We start from the raw sequence: 18,865 nt of genomic DNA, 5'->3' as shown, positions 1-18,865 counted from the left end.
AATATAAAGGCTACCTAGTGTACACTATATTATGATGCTTTATGCTAACTATAAGAAAAGGATCACAAGCTTTCTCATATATCCTTCTGGCCATGACCTCTCAAGGCAATTCCATGATATAATACTCAGGGGTGCTGTACAAACAGCAGGAGGACATAGAACCCTCAAGAAGCAGCTCCTACTCTGACACAGACAAACCCTTAATCATTTCTCTTCACTTCAGATTCCTTTTGTTACCATACTTTATACCTCTCTCCCTCTTTCCAGCTAGATGCATAATTCCAGCAGCACTACAAGCAAAAGAGTTTAAGGGCCTGGAGGTGGGCTTCCAGAGTTGCTACTTGTCCCAGAGCTACTCTTCCAAGCTTCGGGAAGAACAGGGGGTGGGCACCGGCACTATATTACTGGTACACTACCTTTTAGGCGAAATGGCAAAAGAGTAATTATTCAGGAGAAAGACAACGCAGAGCTGCGCTCATGGGATATTAATCATAACTTGACCTTTCTGTAGCAGCTTTCTGCCTCCTTTTGGCCAAGATTTACTCCAGCAATCTGCATAGTAAGTGTTTCGGCCTTTTGACTGCATTTGCAATACAGACAGCTTATGCCACTCGAAACCATACCAAAACGTATCATGATGTGAGGGTCAAACTACTCACAGGTCTGGGTTTGAGATGGAAAGCATAGTTGATGCACACTTCTAGTAGGAAATTAATGAAAGATCTTTCAGAGAGGGACAAGTCATCTCTGAGATGGTCCAGTGTACACAGGGCCAAAGTTTGCCAGCATGGAAGGGATGGTGGCTCCATGCCCTCACCTGAGGAGCACGTCTCTCCAAGATGATGGGGACATAGTCAGGAGATGCTAATAGTAGTATCTCTTGCCACTGCTGCTGCCTCTTGCTAACCCACAGCAATCAGCCCACCATAACCTAACCGGTAAAGCCAAGTTCCTCATTTACCAATACAGGTTTTAGAAGCTAAGGATAAATTATTAACCAGGCTTCCATAAATGTATCAGTGTGAACACAGTTACATCTTTTCCAGTGATAAAATGCTGGATACCCACATTCCACAGCTGAGGATTTCTCCTTACATATCATGTGCAGCAACTATAATTTTATAGATGCCCTCAGGGAGTACATAGGAGTGATAAGGACAGTTTTAGCTTGGGACTATTGAAAGGTTAGTAAGATTTATCTATTTGCTCACTGACTCAGAGCACAGAGATTTGTCGTAGGTTTTGTTATTTTCCCCACATTCATTAGTATATCAGCTTGTTGTTGCACACAGCTCATGCTCTTCAGCTTAGCAGGCACCCTCAAAAGGATTCATGCGTGCACTTTGTCTGGGGCAGACTAGCTTATCTTCCAAGAAAATCTGGAAAAAAATGCCTCCCTACATGATAAACCCAGATGGCTGAGGAAAAGGACAGAAATTTTTCTGTGACTTATTCCAATAGTGGACCAAGTGATCTTCCCAGTCCATTGGTATTGAAACACCACTCACCAGCAAACAGTGCCCCACATTTCCACATGTAGACTACTGGATACTGATTATAACCATTTGGTTCCCCTTAGAGACTGCAGAGGAAGAACCTGTCAGGACTGGAAGTCTCTTATTTTGTGACAGAAGAACAGGCCTCCCCAACTTAAAAAAGGTGCATGATTTTGACTCTATCTACATCTTTGTTCTTTTCTTTGTCATTATTGCAAATCAGCATGCTCAAACACACACCTTTTCCTCTTTTATTTAAAGCTCCTAAAGTAATGTTTCCAGAAACCAGGGTAAATAAATGCAAACAAAAAAGAGGTCTTGACAAAAACACTTTCTGATCATCCCTAGTTAATATTCTATAACAACTCCTGCCTTTACCACTTGTGAATATCGGTACATATCGGTACTCAGCAATTAAGCTTGTGTGCATGCACACAAGCCCCTAGGCAATTGTTGCTATATTGTCAACGCTATTCCTGGAATTCTTCAAGAAACAGAACAAAAACCCCTAAGGCATGAAGTCTTAGGCACAGCCTTCGGTACTAAACCAGATTTTCAACTGTTCAACACCTTAAAAATGTGTCAATTTTTACTCTGCTCACTTGCCAACAGGAGAAAGTTTTAGAAATACGCAACCACAAACGTTATTTTGCACAGGACTCCTGTTCCATTCAAGACACAGGAAAGATAACGGCAAGGCAGCTGCCCAAAATTTCTTCCAAGGTTCATTATTTAGCATATAGCCCGTGCCTCATTTGTGGCACATTTTCTCACTCCTGAATACAGAATTAATAAAAGACTCGATGTTTTCTGTCATACTTGTACACATGTACCCAAGTACCTTACAAACACTTATCTATATAGTATTTTCGATGTATTATCTTAAATTTTAGATAGAAAAGCAAACTCCTTTAAGTTAATGGCAGGACAGGAAGGGAAGCACTTTGGTAACTTAATATAATGGCTGGACACTCCAGTTACAGACAGCCTGATTTTTCAAGTATATTGAACAACCATAATCCCATATGATTTTAAAGAAACTTATGGACTCCCAGCAACTTTGAGTGTCAGGCCCTTAAGTATGAAATACTTCACCTTGCTATAGAGAACAAGAACCCTTGAACTCATCCTCTTCTTTCCTTGCAAAGACTTCCCTATGCCCTCCAAAAAGACACAAAACATCTTTTTTATGGAAAAAAGCCCCACATATATCCATTGCATATTTTTATACATACATATGCACACATACACACACCATTGCAGAACTGTAGAGCAGTGATTCTAATATAAAGTGAGAGTGACACGGGTAAACTGATAAACTGGAAAACCAGTTATAAGCAACATGATTACATTTCTATATTCAAATTCAACAGAGCATCTAAAATCAACTGGAAATCTGAAACTGTTCTCTGCAACATTTGTTTAAAAGCAGCAGCACTATTGTAAAACTAATCATTTCCAACAAAAGGATAGCAAGAGACACTAAGAAAGTCAGTTCCAGAAGCTAAATGGCCTTTCCAGCTGTGAGATGACATCTTCTTGGAAGACATTAAGGAATACATATTTCTATAAGCTTTTTTTATATAAGCTTTTAAAAAAGATGCAAAACAAACCCCCAAAATCAAAGTAAGGTTAGAGTGAACGTTATTAGGGCTGCATAATGCACAAGATGAAGCAGTAAAATCCAGCTAGTAACATACATTACAGTTTCAAACTGCTGTTTGAAAGCAGAAAATATAACCAGAAGCTAACAACATAAATAACATAGCTTTGTCTTCGTCACACATGATCTACTGAACAAAAAGCATAGCCTCGTAAAGAACACACCTCAGGCTATTAAAAGCATATCAAAAGGTTAAAATATTCTCCTCCAATCTGAGGGGATTGTACTTAGTAACAGATTATTGAACCTTTTACTTCTTAACTGCTCCAAACTTAACCCAAAAAACTACAGACCAACCCCAACAACAACAGAAGCTAGCCTGATCCCTTTTGTCAACCTGCACTCTCTCCATAGGGGTAATTCAGCGTTAAATACTTGTTAAAAATAATATCTGAAGACAACGTTATCTTTAGTACTTTAATCCATTACTAAGAAAACTGCAAGATTTTACTGAAATAATAGATTAGATCACCCTTAGAAAGGGCAGTTCCTTCCCCTCTTAAATGATGAGTCCTAGAAACTCTAAGTAATTTTTTAGCAAACATATTTAGATTCACAGCCTTCCTCCCTCCACTCCTTCACCTCTTACATTTATAAATAAACTACCTGTAGCAATACTGAATAGTCTCTTAAAAATGGAAGGACGGTCCATTTCAAAACAATACAGAATGGCAGATGGAAGACCTTTTTAATTGAATTCAGTATTGTTTAGCAGCCTGTTTGATCGCGCAACTCCGCAGCGCAGTTGTGCCAGTCCATAGGTCAAACACAGTATGAATTCAAACAGTCGCAGAGAGACCACAGGATGCAGAGCGGTTTGCATATAACATCCTCAGTAAGGTTTCCTGCCATAAGGAAACATGTGGTGTTCAAGCAGGGAACACCACTCCATTAAACAACAACAACAAAAGTTTAAGCTTTCCTCGAATGAAATTAGAGCTTGGGCACTTTCTTTGGTGCATAGCAAGGGGAAGAGAAAAGGGATGCAGGCTGAAATGTACTTTCCTATGAAAAGGATCAATCTTTAGATCATAGAATTTTATGACCAAGACACGATAAACTAACTTTGAAATATTTTGGCTATGTTACGCAGAAGATTCAGGAAACTAATAAACAGATACACTTAAAAGTTTAATTATACTACAGTAATGATCACTAATCTGTGGAAAATGAGCGGATGGTCTCTCTGCTATATAGTTCAATGTTGCTAGCAGTACACCAAAAGACTGAGTGCATGAAGATACTGAAGTTCAACCAGCTGCAAAATAAATAAACTTACAGGACTGGTGTGCATACAAAGTGGTGGTGATATATTTTTTTTTACTTTTTTCATGCTACAATAGGATTTGAATGTCCCACTACTGCAGTGGGTTATGGGGACTACAGAAAACCTTAGGGAATCAATTTTTTAGTTTCACATGCATCGATACAAAAAGCTATCCCAAGATGCACTCCATCATGTTCATGAAAACCCAAGCCACAGTTAAGCCTCTTGTGCGAGGCTTACTCCCTCACAATTGTTCCAGTGTCACCTGAAAAATCACATTTTCTGCATACAGCTTGAATGCAGGTGCAACACGAATTCCCACAAAAAGGAATCCAGTTACTTCTTTATAGCGATAACCTCATTTCTCAACAGCAGCAACCTTTTTGGAGGGGATTTTACCACCAGAGCTGCAGACCTGTCAACTCTCATCCATAAGATTCATTCAATTCCCATCTTAGGCCCCCTCATTGTTCTGTCTGCTTCACAGCAACGCAAGCACTTTCCCCCAATTTGTGAACTTGCATGAACAAAACGTAGTTGGCAGATGAGATAATAGGGGAGGATAAAATCTATTGTGCTGCACCACAACTTCGCATCTCTCCTGGCCGTAACTCGCTAGGAAGCCCAATCCCAGGTGTAGTTTCCTTGTGCAGATCCAATCCTTCCAAACGACCTGATGTGCACAAGAAGCATCCATCCCACGGCTCAAGGCAGAGGTATGTGTTCTTGGACATGACAACAGACACAAGTCCACACATCAGAAGGGAAAGCAGAGGTTTGGAGATGGCCTGAGCCAAGGACACCTTGCCCACATCTGAGCAAAATGTGATTTGCGTCAGCGGGCCAGACTAGCATCTCCCTGGGATTGTAGGCAGATCAAGGCAAGGCTGCCTCTGGCTAATCACTGAGGAGCTGGATGGGAGATGATCTCACCTGTGGGATGTTCTCCTCACTGTTTGTGAAGGGAGTAAGCCAGGATATGGAAAAATATTGTGTTTAAATAAAAAAAAAAAAAAAAAAGCTGAATTGTTTATACACCGTGCATATGTTTGCAAACAGGGAAGTCCTACCCACGAAGGCAAAAGGAGAGGCACAGTTAGATTTCCAGGTCTCTAGGTGTGGACTAAAATTGGTTTAATAAATGAATCCACTGATCCTAGATGTATTGAGCGCAGGCCTTACTGCTGTTACAAACCACCTGACAAGAAGATTACTCACGACCTATTGCGAAGACAAAGGCAACAGAAGTATCTGAATGCCTTTAGACACTGGAACATACCCTCCAGCCTGGAGAAATAGATGAGAAATCAGGATTAAGTGACCACTTAATTGCTAGACACAGATTACTCAGATTACTCATTTTCCATGCTGCCACAGAATTGAGTAAGTAGGAGTCAGACTGTCAAATTCACCAGAACCCTGGGGAATACATAATACTCATCTTAGATGCGTTTACGTATAGCATTACATGAAACTATTCTCAAAATCCATCCATCAATTTACCTTCTCTGACATCTTGCTTGTATTGAGCACTCTGAAATTTTCATCAGCTTTTCAAATATTCTCTTCTCCTGTAGTAGCAGGCAAAGCTTACGACAACTCATTTAAAGGCATTTAAAGGTAAGGCAGGTTTAAAATTATTTGGCTGTAACTCTTCAATCAGATTGTGTCCCCTCAGTAATTTATTATAGAAACTTCTAAAATAAAAGTTCCATCTATACAGGTAATTTCCATGTAAATTATTATAAAACCACAAAATTCTTGAGAAGTTCCTTAAACGCTTTTGTTCTGTAATACATTGTCATGTAAATAATCAGTTCACCACTGCTCATGAGAATCTCTATCGCCATGTAAAAATACGAAAAGCGACAATCCTCCGAAAGGAACAGGCAGACTGCTACTAAGAAGAAACCATTTCCACCACGTGTAAACTGCAGCAAATCTCTTAGCTTCTCTATACTTCAGCTCCCAGCCTACACAGGGAGAACCCCTTCTCTTGCCTCAAGAGGTAATCTCAAGGAAAAATACATCAAGGATCATGAGGCTCACTGATATTATGGGTATACCAGACATTTCACCAAAATGCACACATTATGTCAAATTGCGAAAGTCCTCCATTTATTTTCTGTGGCAAATAGGGTCCCTTCCTTCTTGGTTTGCACATAACATAGGTGGGCCAGGAAGCCTCTCCAACTTTTTTTTTCTATTATAAAAGGTCATTTTCCTAACAACTTTGTGAAGTTAACTATCAGAGATGACGTTTTCCATGGTACTCATGTTGAGGTTTGGGGACATTTTAGCTAAAATTTCTAAAAAGAGCAAGGAAAAAAACCCCACCACATTGCTCTTTCTTTGTCATAGGTCCATTTTCACAAATTCATATACAAGTTGAAGAACAGGGACTTCAAACATAAACAGGATAGGGAGAATTTTCTATCAGGTAATATCTTTCTGCAGATGCTGTTAAAATTAATCTGGTTAAAACCACATTTTAAGCTTCTGGAAGAAGGCGTAGCTCATACAAATTTGATAAAGACTTGCTAGAGCTACCAAATACATGAAGACAGAAATTGTCCAAGGGTCAAATTTGGGCCGATTTTGGGGGAATGAGAAGGAAAACTAAAAACAAAAAAAAACCCCAAAACAAAACCCACAACCCCAGACAAAATGAAAAACACCCTGTGTGCAAGACATACTGGACAACCCGATCTGTAAGAATTGCTGGTTATGCCATTTGTAATACATCCAAATCAACCAATTCCAACTATTCTCATCCTTACCAGAAGGGAGGGTCTTTCAAGACTTTTCCATAAACATCTGTCTCATCCCTTAAGCAATGAAATTCAAGTTTCTGGGGCAGCTGACACTATTTGCTTAGCAAAAAGAAGGAACGCTACACACCAAAACAAATAATTCATTTGATGACTTTCTTGTCTGAACTATAAATAGTTTAAAAGTTAATGAAATGGGTAGACTGAGAGAGCAAGGCACTGAAAGCTAAGACTAATACCCTGGGGTATCAATACAGAAACAACTCCATTCAGGATGTTTCACAAAATTTAGAAAGCTTGCTTTGATTTTTAGACTTCCATCAGGTCTATTAATTGCAATAGTCCAGATACAAACTTTATTGAGGAAGCACAGGGGCACTGATTCCACTTAGTTAAGGAGTTATGGAGAATTGTGTGGAGGAAAATGAAGGTATTCAGTATTTGCCCCATTCTTTCTGTTCTTTCGTAGTCAGAAACGCCAACCTCTCTAGACCTTTTTTTCTGACCTAACGTGAGTGCTCTTATGCTTTGCTCCCAGAGAACATGGAAAACTGCACTAGCACAGGTCATGAAATGTCATTGCAAAGTAACATGGTTAATGGTTGTAAGCCTTAAATACTATTATGCTGTTTCCAGCTTGGCTGACTGCTCTCCTTCAGTGAGTGGGTAACCTGTCGCTTTTTTTTTTTTTTTTGGGTCACAGCTTCCCCCCACCCCAGCCCCCAAAGTCACCAGACACATACATACTTGCAGCCTTTTAGTGTGGGGAAGGTGTAACAGTATTTTGGTAGTCACTTTGTCCTTAGTGCTCTACTGGAATATAAGAGTGAAGAACTATCGTACTGGGAGTTGGAAAAGGGACTCTAAAGATGAAATAATTAGAGCTGTGAAAAATTATCTGTTTTTTCTAGAGCTTGAAGCAATTATTTTCTTTGGGTTGCAGTCATCATGACTGAAACAATCATTCTGTTCAAACCCACCCTAGAATAAAACCCATTTTTAATGGGTTTCAGTATAGATTTTGTTCCAACCCAGAACTACCACAAACTTTGGAAAGCCTACTTTGATTTTCAAGCTTGTCATTAAAATCTGCCCCCTTGAACATGCACGTATCTCAATTTCACATAATTTGAGTTTTCATAGAAGATTGAGAACTACCAGCCTCCTGTTCTGCTACCAGCCTCCAGCACATTTCCAGATGTGCAGGGGTGTGCATATATGAGTAAGTGTCCTTGTGTGTGAGGGAATTAACCATTTGAATCTGTGTCTGGAAGGACTCCCCCCCATCCATTGTGCCAGGCAGAATTCTTCATGAGAACAAAGAGCCCAGTTTAAACTGCTTTAAACACAGGGATCCAGCTCCTCTGGTCATATAAACTGATATGGCTCTTGAAGGAAAAAGAATTGTCATTAGATTCTTCACTTGGGTTCAGTTTGGTTCAGCTCCATTCTTAGTTTTCCTCAAACTCAACACTTTAATACAACATTTTGTTACAACTGTTAGAGAAAAAAAAAAAAAAAAAAAGGTCTTAGGTAGCCAGGGAGTTGCAATAAACCAGCACAGTACCTGAGCACATTAAAGCACACTCTTCCTCTGCTAGAATCACTGGATGCTTTTTCAGCCAAAGTCCACCAAAAAGCATAATTGGTAAAATTTCTGTTTATTTCTAGAGAATCCCGGACATCTCAAGTACCACATAGCATTTTGTTACAATACTGTCATGATCATTACTGCTCAACTCTTTCAATACATTGTCTCATGCTGATCTTCCATTTCCGTTTCTGTATACGATAGGGTTTCAAAACACAGTTGGAGAAGTCAGCCTCTATTACTGAAGATCATACTATTGCAGTGCAACAAAACCCACAGGCAGAAAGCAAAAATTATGCTGTATATGCTGTGTATTTATGAATCAACATCCTCAAACTCCAGCAGGTATTAACCAGAGGTGCAGCAATAATAAATCAGGTGGGTTAACACTGTGGGATTCCTTAAGTAATAACAGAAAAGTTGTAATGTATTAATAGTCAATGTAGGGAATATGGTCACTGTCCCTTAATTTAAGGATGCAGAAACTTTGTAATACAAAAGTGGCATCTGGCTAATACAGAAACATCTGCTTGAATGCCGACTCTGACTAACTGAAAGATTCTCCTTACTTTTAGGGAGCCATGCACTCAGCCCATTTTCTTTTTGCACTACCCATATTCACCAGTAAACAAACAATATCATACCACAGGGAGTACACTTTAATATTAGAGGTATTTTCCACCACTATTTTAAGATATTCTTTCAAAAGAGCAAGTTTCTGTCTAAGCTATGTAGCTTTTAAAACAAACCACAAACTACTTAGGTATACTAGGTCCTTCAAAACTAAACAGAGAAACCCACTGGGAGGCAAAAAGAAACTCTTTCTAAACCACAAAACACAGACTGTTAATTGTCACTGGCCTCCTGCTTATTCCCTCCTGCCCCTTGAGACATGATATTGCATAATCCTTCTGCTGCTACTCTTTTGCCTAAAAACTGCTATTTAGGTATGCGCGTTAGCATTACAGTAAAAGAAAACACCTCATGATGCCATAAAAGGATGCCAGAATTATTTATCCTCAGGAACCCAAACATAACACACTTTTAAGACCTCATATATGTATTTGTAGTGCTTTCCTTCCCAAAACGTTGTTCAAATATCTGCTTACGATACTGAAAGAAGAATATCTTGCTGTGTATATTATCCTTTATGATTTACAGGTCTTTTGATTTTCTTCCCCAAAACAAAAAAAATTAAGTGGAAAGATCACAATGGGGGACCTTACATTGACAGCAAGGCTCAAGAATATTTGCAGTAATGCAAAGAAAGCTTTCAGCCTTCTCTCACATAATTTATGCACCAATAACTGAGCATTACTTCATTGCTGTCCTCAAGCTTAACTGTCTGAAGGCATTCACACAGTTATCTAACAAAAAATTCTGTTTGTGAATCAACTTGAGAGTTTTCTATGTATATGAACATATACATATTCATTCTTCTCATATAAAACTACAGCTTTCATACTATACAGACTACAGTTGAACTCTTAGTGTTGAACTTCTGAGTGTCTTTTATTGTCTTGACTCATTTCATGCTTGTGCTCTGCTCCCTCTGAAGTCAAAGTGGTGAGATTCATCCACCTGGCAGCATGCAGTAGACCCCAGCGTGTTCTCTGCCCACCATCACTGCATCTTCACCTGATGCAAGGAGACAACAGGAGGGACAGAGCACTCTGAAGCCAAAAGAGGAAAACCACTCTGTTGTTTTTCCTCTGGCTTCAGCTTGCACTTACATGAGAAGTACCTCCACTGTAAAACCAGTGACGACAGTAAGACAAGCAGCACTGCTCCATTTAGTGATCCCTGCCTTGTTACCGTTTGTTTTTTTTTTTTTAATAGGGAATTCAAAGGACAAAAAGAAAGTCACATCCCCAGCTACGTGAGGCTGCCACGTGGTGATACGTTATTCTGTCCCTCTTGCCATTCCTCTGCTCCTCAAATGTCACGGTGAAAAACTTCAACCTGGTCTCATTCCCTCACCATTAACAAGAGCCAGAAGGTCAAAAGGAGCATTTTTGAGAATGTAAAAAATAAAGGCAGTTTCAAAAAAGTGCAAGTTTATACATCAGGTGCAATTTACTTCCAAGCAAAATCAGAAGGATTGTATCAAGTCAAAAGACAAGAGTGTCAAACGAGACTTTACTTCTAGCTTTTGAGCATAGGGCAATCAAAAAAACCCCACGTACTACACACAGTACTTAAACTATTCCACCATAAACAGCTTGTGCAATTAAAGTTCTCTCCTTTTTTTAATTCATGAGGTTTTCAAATTTGAGATCAGCTGTTTGTGTGCTAGCGATACAAATTAACACAAACACACCCCAAACAAACTTGCAATCCATGCTATGTTGTCTCATGGCTATGTTTTCAGTATCAAATTAATGATGTTGCCCAGATTTAAGGTTAAGAAACAGTTATTGCTTTTCTAACATTACTTTTTCAATCAAGGGGAGGTCAGGCTAATAAAACATCATTTGTGATACTGCTATACATTTTAAGGTGGCGTGCTACAGACATAGCAAGTCTCTGAATTGATCCGCAGTACATTTAAAATTAAGTTAATGAAATTAATCGTATCTCGAGTAACAACACTGACTCAGATCAATCTCATCAGAAGCCAACATGTGAATGAGGTTCAATGAATGAAAGCCAGAATCTTCATGATAGAAGCAGGCACGGGAACAGGCCAGAAGACAGACTGAACTTGTTCAGAAGGAGAACTTTCAGCCAGGTCATTTCAGTAAAGCAGTAGAAGGCAAAGGCTTCTAAAACAAGACAAAAGAAAGCCCACAGCTCTTTTTTTTGCTTTTACCCAGGAGCAAGTCCTTCAATCTTGAGTCTGGGAGAGAAAGAGCAATCCTCAGAAGGTGGCAAACTGTTTGGAAAATTATTCTACAGCACTATCTTTGAAGCCGAGGTCTTACTCTTAAGCATAAAAGCACCAAGTATGTAGAGTATTTCTAAACATGCCCAAGGCTTAACTCTGTTCTGAAAAGCAATGAACTTAAAAACAGTACCTTGTGACTGATGTACAAGTTTTACTACTGGATGTTTCGCATCCCTGATTCATGCAGGGAGGTAGATTGCAACTGAGTTTCCTCACACAACAGACACACCGTTACTGGAACACTGTTCCAAGCAGAAGCAGGATTCTGTCCAGGACTGTGCCTGGACAACGGTCAGGCATTGTCCAGGCCACTGCAGATGACCATCTACAACGGTGATCGTAGACTGTCAATTAAAACCATCTACAATCTCATGGGAAGCTGAAGGACATGGACAACAAACGCAAATCCTTCACAACATTTCTTTTCCCTTGTTTTCCTCAAAACCCAACTTTACTCTGAAAAGTAACAGTAGAAACACCTGTAGCAATCATCAGCATTATCCTCACTAAATTAGTGAGGAGGCTTTTGGAAGTATCAATGGTTCATGTCTTCCATCAAGCCTAAAGCTGAATGCTTACTTGCTTTTACTTCCAAACACAGTCTTTTCATATTTTTCATATTTGGAAACATGGTGTGGCAAACTACCATTAAAACGTTTGCACAAAATTAATCAGAAGTGAGCTCATAATTGCAATTCAGATATAAACAATATCATAAACGATATCACATTATTTATTTAAACACTTAATTGAGAAGGTGCACTTTCAAAACTCATGTCCCACAGATCATTTTGACATGTTTCTGCTCCCTTCCACAACAGAAATGAAATGTCATCAGCAAGGTCGTGGTTTAAAGTGATTTCAGCGCAAACTGGAAATTCCTGCCAAATCAGAGATTGTCTCATTAAAAAAAAACCAAACAAAACTTAAGAAAAGGTTTGATCAAGAGGGACTTGTACCTTATCACGGATGATACTGTTTAAACAATTCCCTTAAAGATTCTCACAATCATAACCAAAACAAACCCCTGCCTAAAGACATTCAGGAAAAACAGGAAATCCAAAGGAATATTATTTCTCATATGAAATGCTGACAGCCCAAATACTGGGAGAATGCGCAGTTAAATTTGCCTAAACAGCCTCCATTCAGGTTCTGCACTTAGAAAAGCCAAAGCCAGACAAATGTATACTAACGAAAGCACAGGGTTTACAAATACACCAGCAGCACCATGGCACGCAGAATTCCTCACACCCTGGTCTTTCAGGGCACTCCTTACTCACCCCAGCGCCAGCCAGATGACACTTGTATTTGCAAAGGTTACTCATACTTCTCCACCCTTCTTTGCTGCCGTAATCATTTCACAGCAGAAACAGAAAATACCAAAGAGGTATAGCCTTCTCCCTTATCAGTCTTCTGTCTTACCTAATAAATCATTATTCTCCAGTGCATTAACAATTGTTTTTCTCCTGACTGCATCCCACTTGTCCATATTGTTCTGACAGCGAGGGTTTCAAAACTAGACAGGGTTAAAAACAACAGTCCCACTGAAAACTTAGCTACAGCTTCGTTATTTTTTCCCCTCTAAAATTTAACACTGGTAATAATAATGGAGAGGGCTCTAATCTAGATACAGATGCCAACAGTTAATAGACCTTTTCACTACTATATCATCTTAGTCTACTTAAAATACATCTATAGACCAAAGGGGTAGAAATACTCCTGGAGAGAAGTATGTACTTGTACTTTAACTCCAGAGCACGACAAAAGTCCAAGAAGCTGTTTTAATAGTTGGCAACTGTGAAAAATGTTACAGAAACAGCAGCTAGTATAGAAAAAGCTGTTAGAAAAAGTGCCTTCTGCGATGCAACGTATCACTGCAGACAGCCATGTTGCAATTTTTTGCTATTAATCTCCAATGTAAAACCCAAATATGTTTTGAACCTACGGGTTTCAAGAATACTCACTTTCATCATATTCCAGTCTTCTGGATTACTTTACACAAGATGAAGACTCCCCATTCCCAATACAAATCTCATGTTCTCACCTGTCCATGTTAACGCACTCCGTAACTCAGTACTATTGCTGCACTAATGCCTACAGTGAATGGATAGTAATTGCTACACCAGATCTTTATTTAACCAAATGCATGACTTACACTTCTCTTAGCTTTCTGAAGTCACGCATGTGTATAAGGGCCTGGCATCCTTGACATCATTAGCCTATTTATTATCTTAAGCAGGTTTAATATTGCGAGAATGGGAATTCAGTTCCTTATTTCCTCCATTTTTCTCTTCCCCAACCCATCAGGCACTAGGGATTTTGTGCAAAGATTCAGGAAAAGGAATGAGGTTTTAGAAGCGATATTAAGTACATCTCTTCCTAAGTCTGACCTTTTCTACAGTTCTGCAGTGCCCCCAGAAGTAAGGGGACAGGCTCAGATTCAACTCATATACAGTTGTTTAAAAAGCCATCAACTGTGCCATGTAGTAACTGCAAATGAAAAATACCATCACCAAATGACAAAAGGCTTGCTTGCAAACAGTACTTTCTCCCAGAAATCTGTCTAATAGCAGAATCCTTGGAAACAATGTTCCCGTGGTCGTGAACATTTGCTTCCATGGTATTCAGATAATACCCTGCAAGCTCTGTACCATACATAAAAAAACCCATTTCTTTCAAGCTCCGCTCTCCCGTTCAACCCCTGGAAACGCATTGGTGCTGTATACAATCCCTGCATTGTCCCCATCCCTGTAATACATCACATAAAAACTTCGAGACATTCATGCTGCCAACATGTTTTCCTCCCACCTGCCAATACACTGCTACTTCCACGCTTTGCAAGGCTGTACAGGTGAAAGGTATTAGTCTAACCCAAAAGTTACTCCTGTCCCAGGGGAGAGACACTAATAAGTTCAGCTGCATTCAGATCACAAGTTATCCCGATACATAATGCAATCACTCCTCAAAGCACAGTCTTCCTCACGTGAAATGGCTGTGGTGAAAGGTAATCTCTCACAAAAAAAGCTGTGACAATTTCATCTGGAACCAAGACAGAGCAACTGAAAAGAGAATGTATACGTCAACAGCGAGGGATGCCCAAGATAATGTAAATATTCCAGAGATGCATTGAAGTGAAGATGCAGAGCAACTCTCTTCAAAATAAATAAATAAATTAAATGCTCATCTAAGGAGACACCTGTTAATACTCATTTGTGGAGTATGGTACAAACCACAATGGAATTTTGTTTTATTTCTGATATCCATTTATGTTTCTAAGCAATACAAAAAGCATACCCAGGGAAAAGTTACAGTGAAAATAAAAAGGTACAGATCAGAGTAATTGAATTATGAAGAAATATCAGTGCAGGCTGAGGTAAAGATAAAAAAAAATGGACAAATTCAGTTCCTGAGCAATTGATTCTGCTCTGAAGCTGTGCCTCAGCATATGGAAAGCCACACAGAACAGGGCCACTCGGTCACACCCAGGACAGACTAAGATACAAGCTTAAAAAGACCTTTTTTTACAGCAGAGCCAGGCTGTTTGGAACAGGAAGAAGGCAGAAGGCTTCATTGGCATATATTGTATGTATACGTTATGTTCCTTGGCATACATTGTCTGTATATGTTTATATGGTCCTTCTGTGTAACTAGATGAGAAAAACTGCTCTAAAGATCCCAACAGAAATATGCAATATCAGCTTCCCGTGCCTACCACAAATCCACCTCCTACCTACTGCCCTTGGAGTCAAACCCACGCTGTTCTTCAAGGTCTACTCTTCCAGCTGTTCTTACCTATTTTGCTTTCCTAAGTTTCCAGGCTCTGGGACAGCACACCAGCACGCTCATCCCTGGCATGAAGGAAGTTTGATTAGAAGGCAGAGTAAACATAGGCAAGGCAATAGCAATAAAGAACTGGGAAACAAAGGGCTCGGTCACTGAGCAATCCTGCACTGCAGCTGTCTTCAGCCGTCGCTCTATCAAATGGATTCCCTTCCTCCCTCCCACCCCACAAGACCAAATGTCTCACTAATAGACAGCAGTTAATCATCAGCTATGAAATTCGTCTCTTTTGATAAGGAGATTTAGAGGAGAGCACGTTATGCAATAAGAACATGTTTTGTAGATAGGCAAACGACTAGATGACTGCAACATCACCCTGAAAATTGTTTAGTAAGATCCTTCATACCTACTGTTTTTCCACTTTAAAAAATACAGCTACAACCCCAAATTCACATGGAATTTCGGTTAAATAAGCATTTCTCCATCCCAAAAGAACATAAGATTTCAACTACCATGAAATCTATAAAAGTCAAAACATGCTAGTAAGTATTTTCTAGGGGTAAACATAGTGCTGAAGACAGCTTAGAAACATTAACACATGAAAATCACTTCAAATGTTTAAACGTGCTGATATCGTCTGGAAATCATACCCACACCTCCAGCCTTACAAACCACATTCCTCAAACCTTACTCAGATCTATGAACAGCAACTCTCACCTTCCAGATCTTCACTATAATCGCTTAGATGCAAAACAGAAGCGCAGAGACCCTTGTAATTGCATTTGGGGCATAATTTATATTAGCAATACACAGAAAAGCACGTAGCCAAAGGCTAGCCACTGATATTATCAAGCCCTTTTACATCAAAAAAACTTGGGGGGAAGCAAAGGAAAGAGAGAGTATATAGAGGATGTGCTCTCAGAGATGACACAGCTTTCCTGATTATATGCCTAATAGAGGTAATGAGTTCATTAGGATCACCTGTTCCAGCCTCCCCTACAGATAGCCCATAAGATTTCCCCATACTAAGTCCTGTTAAAAACAGACCTGCCTTTAGAAAAAACATCCTTGGTTTAAAGTTTTTTAATAAGGAAAAACTTTAAGAACTTATTAGTCTAATGAGTGCGGTTATTTTAAAAAACTGCACCGTGTCTAGCTGCAGGATGTCCAACTTCAAATTTCCAACACTGGATGTTGCTAAACCTTTTCTCTCTTCAGTAAAGGGCCCATACTTCACCTTGACATTTCTAGGCAGTGATCCAATCACTTTTTTCTTTCTTTTGGATCCACTCAAGACAACATATGCTCTGAGTAGCTTTACAGCAAGGGGGCTTTTAAACGTTTTATATACTGCAGCGGGCTGCACCTTGCACACAAATCTCTCACCTGAAGTGTGTACAGCAAAACAGTAACACCTGTGCACCTCACACATAATTTTCCCACCTGCTCCTCTAACTTCTCACATTAGAGGGCTACTCCCTGGCTGACTGCTCATCAACCTGTGCCAACTTTTTCCAAAAATCGCTAACTCTGGGACACGGAATCCCCTAACTCACTGTTCCTTGTAGTATGACTCTACACTGGGTATACTGGAAGGTGTACTGGCTACCTGCACTCAGTAACTACAAAGTAACCCAAGCTACTTTATGTAAGTGGTTCTCAGTCTCCATCACTTACTCCTTTCTTCGTACAGTCATATCATAAAATGTAAGTGTAGTAAGTAGACTATATTTTTCAAAGAAAAAAACCTGGAAGAAAACTTTAGGTAGCACACAACTGAGAGCAGATCTTCACCTGAGGGCCACAGAGCCACTCACCTGCTCAGTGACGAAGAGGACAAACAAGCTCCCGTTCCTTATCACCCCTTCCACCGACCGACGGGCAAGATCCGCCACCTTCGATTTTCACGGTCACGTATGGTAGAAAGCATTCAAAAAAAAAATAAAATAAAATAAAACCCCACCCAACCACGCGGGTACCTCCCGCCAGGTTATTAGCGCCAGAAGCCCCCGCTCTCCCCGCGGGGGGAGCCGGGCTGGTGCAGCCCCCGCTCCACCGGGACGGCGCCGCAGGCTCCATCCTAGTCCTTCTCTCGGGGGGATAAACCCCAAAACAACAAGAAAAAAAAAAAACAACAACAACAAAAAAACCAAAAACCCCAAACCCCAAAACCAAATAGTTGCTGTTAAGAAAGAGGGACTTACCAGGAACCTCGGCAGGAGAAGGAAAATACACAGAAGCAGCAGCATCCCCGCCGAGGCTGCCGATGGCAACTCCGCAGCTCGGTGGAGCCGGGAGGTGAAGTCCCGCTCCCGCCGCCGCGGGGCTCAGCTCCCGGCTCAGGCAGGGAGCGCAGACCCCCCCCCTTAAACCCCCCTACCCCCCCTTACACCCCCCGACCCGGGGTACGGGCACAGGCTGGCACCGACTCCCGCAGGTACCAGCCCTGCGGCAGCCAGCCTCGCCGCTGCCCCTTCCCCTCCCCGCAGCCCAGGGCTCCCGCTCCGCTCGGGGAGGGCTGGGAGCCACCCGGGGGTGGCTCGCCACCGAGAACGGAGCCGCCTCCACCGACCCCCGGCCGGCCCCCGGCCCCGTACCTCCCCGGCAGCGCCGTGCCGTGCCGTGCCGTGCCGGCCGCCGCCCCGCAGCGCCTCTCGCCGGCGGGAAGGGGCCGGGCCGGGGCCGTCCCGTTCTCTCCCTTTCTCCTCCCGCTCCCCCTTGGCGAACAGAGCGGGGTGGGGGCCTCCGCTCCGCGGGGTGACAGCCGGGAGGTGTCCCCGGCCGGTGGGAGCGGGGGAAGGACGCGCAGGCGGCGGGCGGGAGCGCAGCGCTCCCCGTTGGGGTCATGGCCCGGGTTTCCGCGGGGCGTTCGTTGCTCGGGAGGCGAGTCGGGGGTTTCTCAGAATGGGCTTGGAAAAGGGAGGCGGGGGGGGAAAGGGTATTACTTCACAGTTTTATGGGGTTTCAGCCATTTAGTAAATAGGAGCTGTGTCCGTTCTGTGCGCGTCCAAACGGCAAAACAGTATTGAAGCGTATAAAAAAAAGGCACTTGCCGTAGCTGTCCTCCCTACGGCCATCTACAATAGTTCTTCAAGATTCATGACCATCGCTTTTAATGCTTCAAGTGAGCTAGATTTATCAAACGGCTACAGGGATTGGAAGACATCCCAAATTTCAAAAGTAACCAAGCAAAACAGCGTCTTGATTCATCCAGATGAATCGAATGATTCATTCACCCTCACAGGCATCCTCAGGCACCTGAAGAGCTCACTCAGCAGGCACATAAGAAAGATAAAGAAACTAATTTAGCGCTTACGTGTATTTCCTAACATGTTAAAATATGGTTTTGAAACTGGTGCAGTAAACAGAGGTAGGCCACATGAAAATACTTACGAGCTTTTCTTTTTCAT

The 18,865-nt window shown here is 41.2% G+C and overlaps 1 protein-coding gene across 5 annotated transcripts in view; it reads right to left on the bottom strand.

Annotated features, from left to right (window-relative positions):
- SYTL5 (synaptotagmin like 5) overlaps positions 1-17,760 on the bottom strand; it is a 91,103-nt gene extending 73,343 nt beyond the window's left edge. For 3 of the 5 annotated variants that reach the window (XM_052794857.1, XM_052794860.1, XM_052794861.1), the window contains exons 1-2: positions 17,273-17,333; positions 15,468-15,523 (exon numbers count right to left, since the gene is read on the bottom strand). The gene's annotated coding sequence lies outside the window, so the exon portion shown is untranslated. Of the gene's footprint in view, positions 1-15,467; positions 15,524-17,272; positions 17,334-17,659 lie in introns of those variants that run through there. The other 2 variants (XM_052794859.1, XM_052794858.1) reach the window with 2 other exon arrangements.
- Positions 17,761-18,865: the final 1,105 nt, after the last annotated feature.

This window comes from Harpia harpyja, chromosome 8 (assembly GCF_026419915.1).
Source record: "Harpia harpyja isolate bHarHar1 chromosome 8, bHarHar1 primary haplotype, whole genome shotgun sequence".
Taxonomy (NCBI): domain Eukaryota; kingdom Metazoa; phylum Chordata; class Aves; order Accipitriformes; family Accipitridae; genus Harpia; species Harpia harpyja.
The sequence above is the reverse complement of the archived record's forward strand: the minus strand, read 5'-3'. Positions and strand labels throughout refer to the sequence as shown.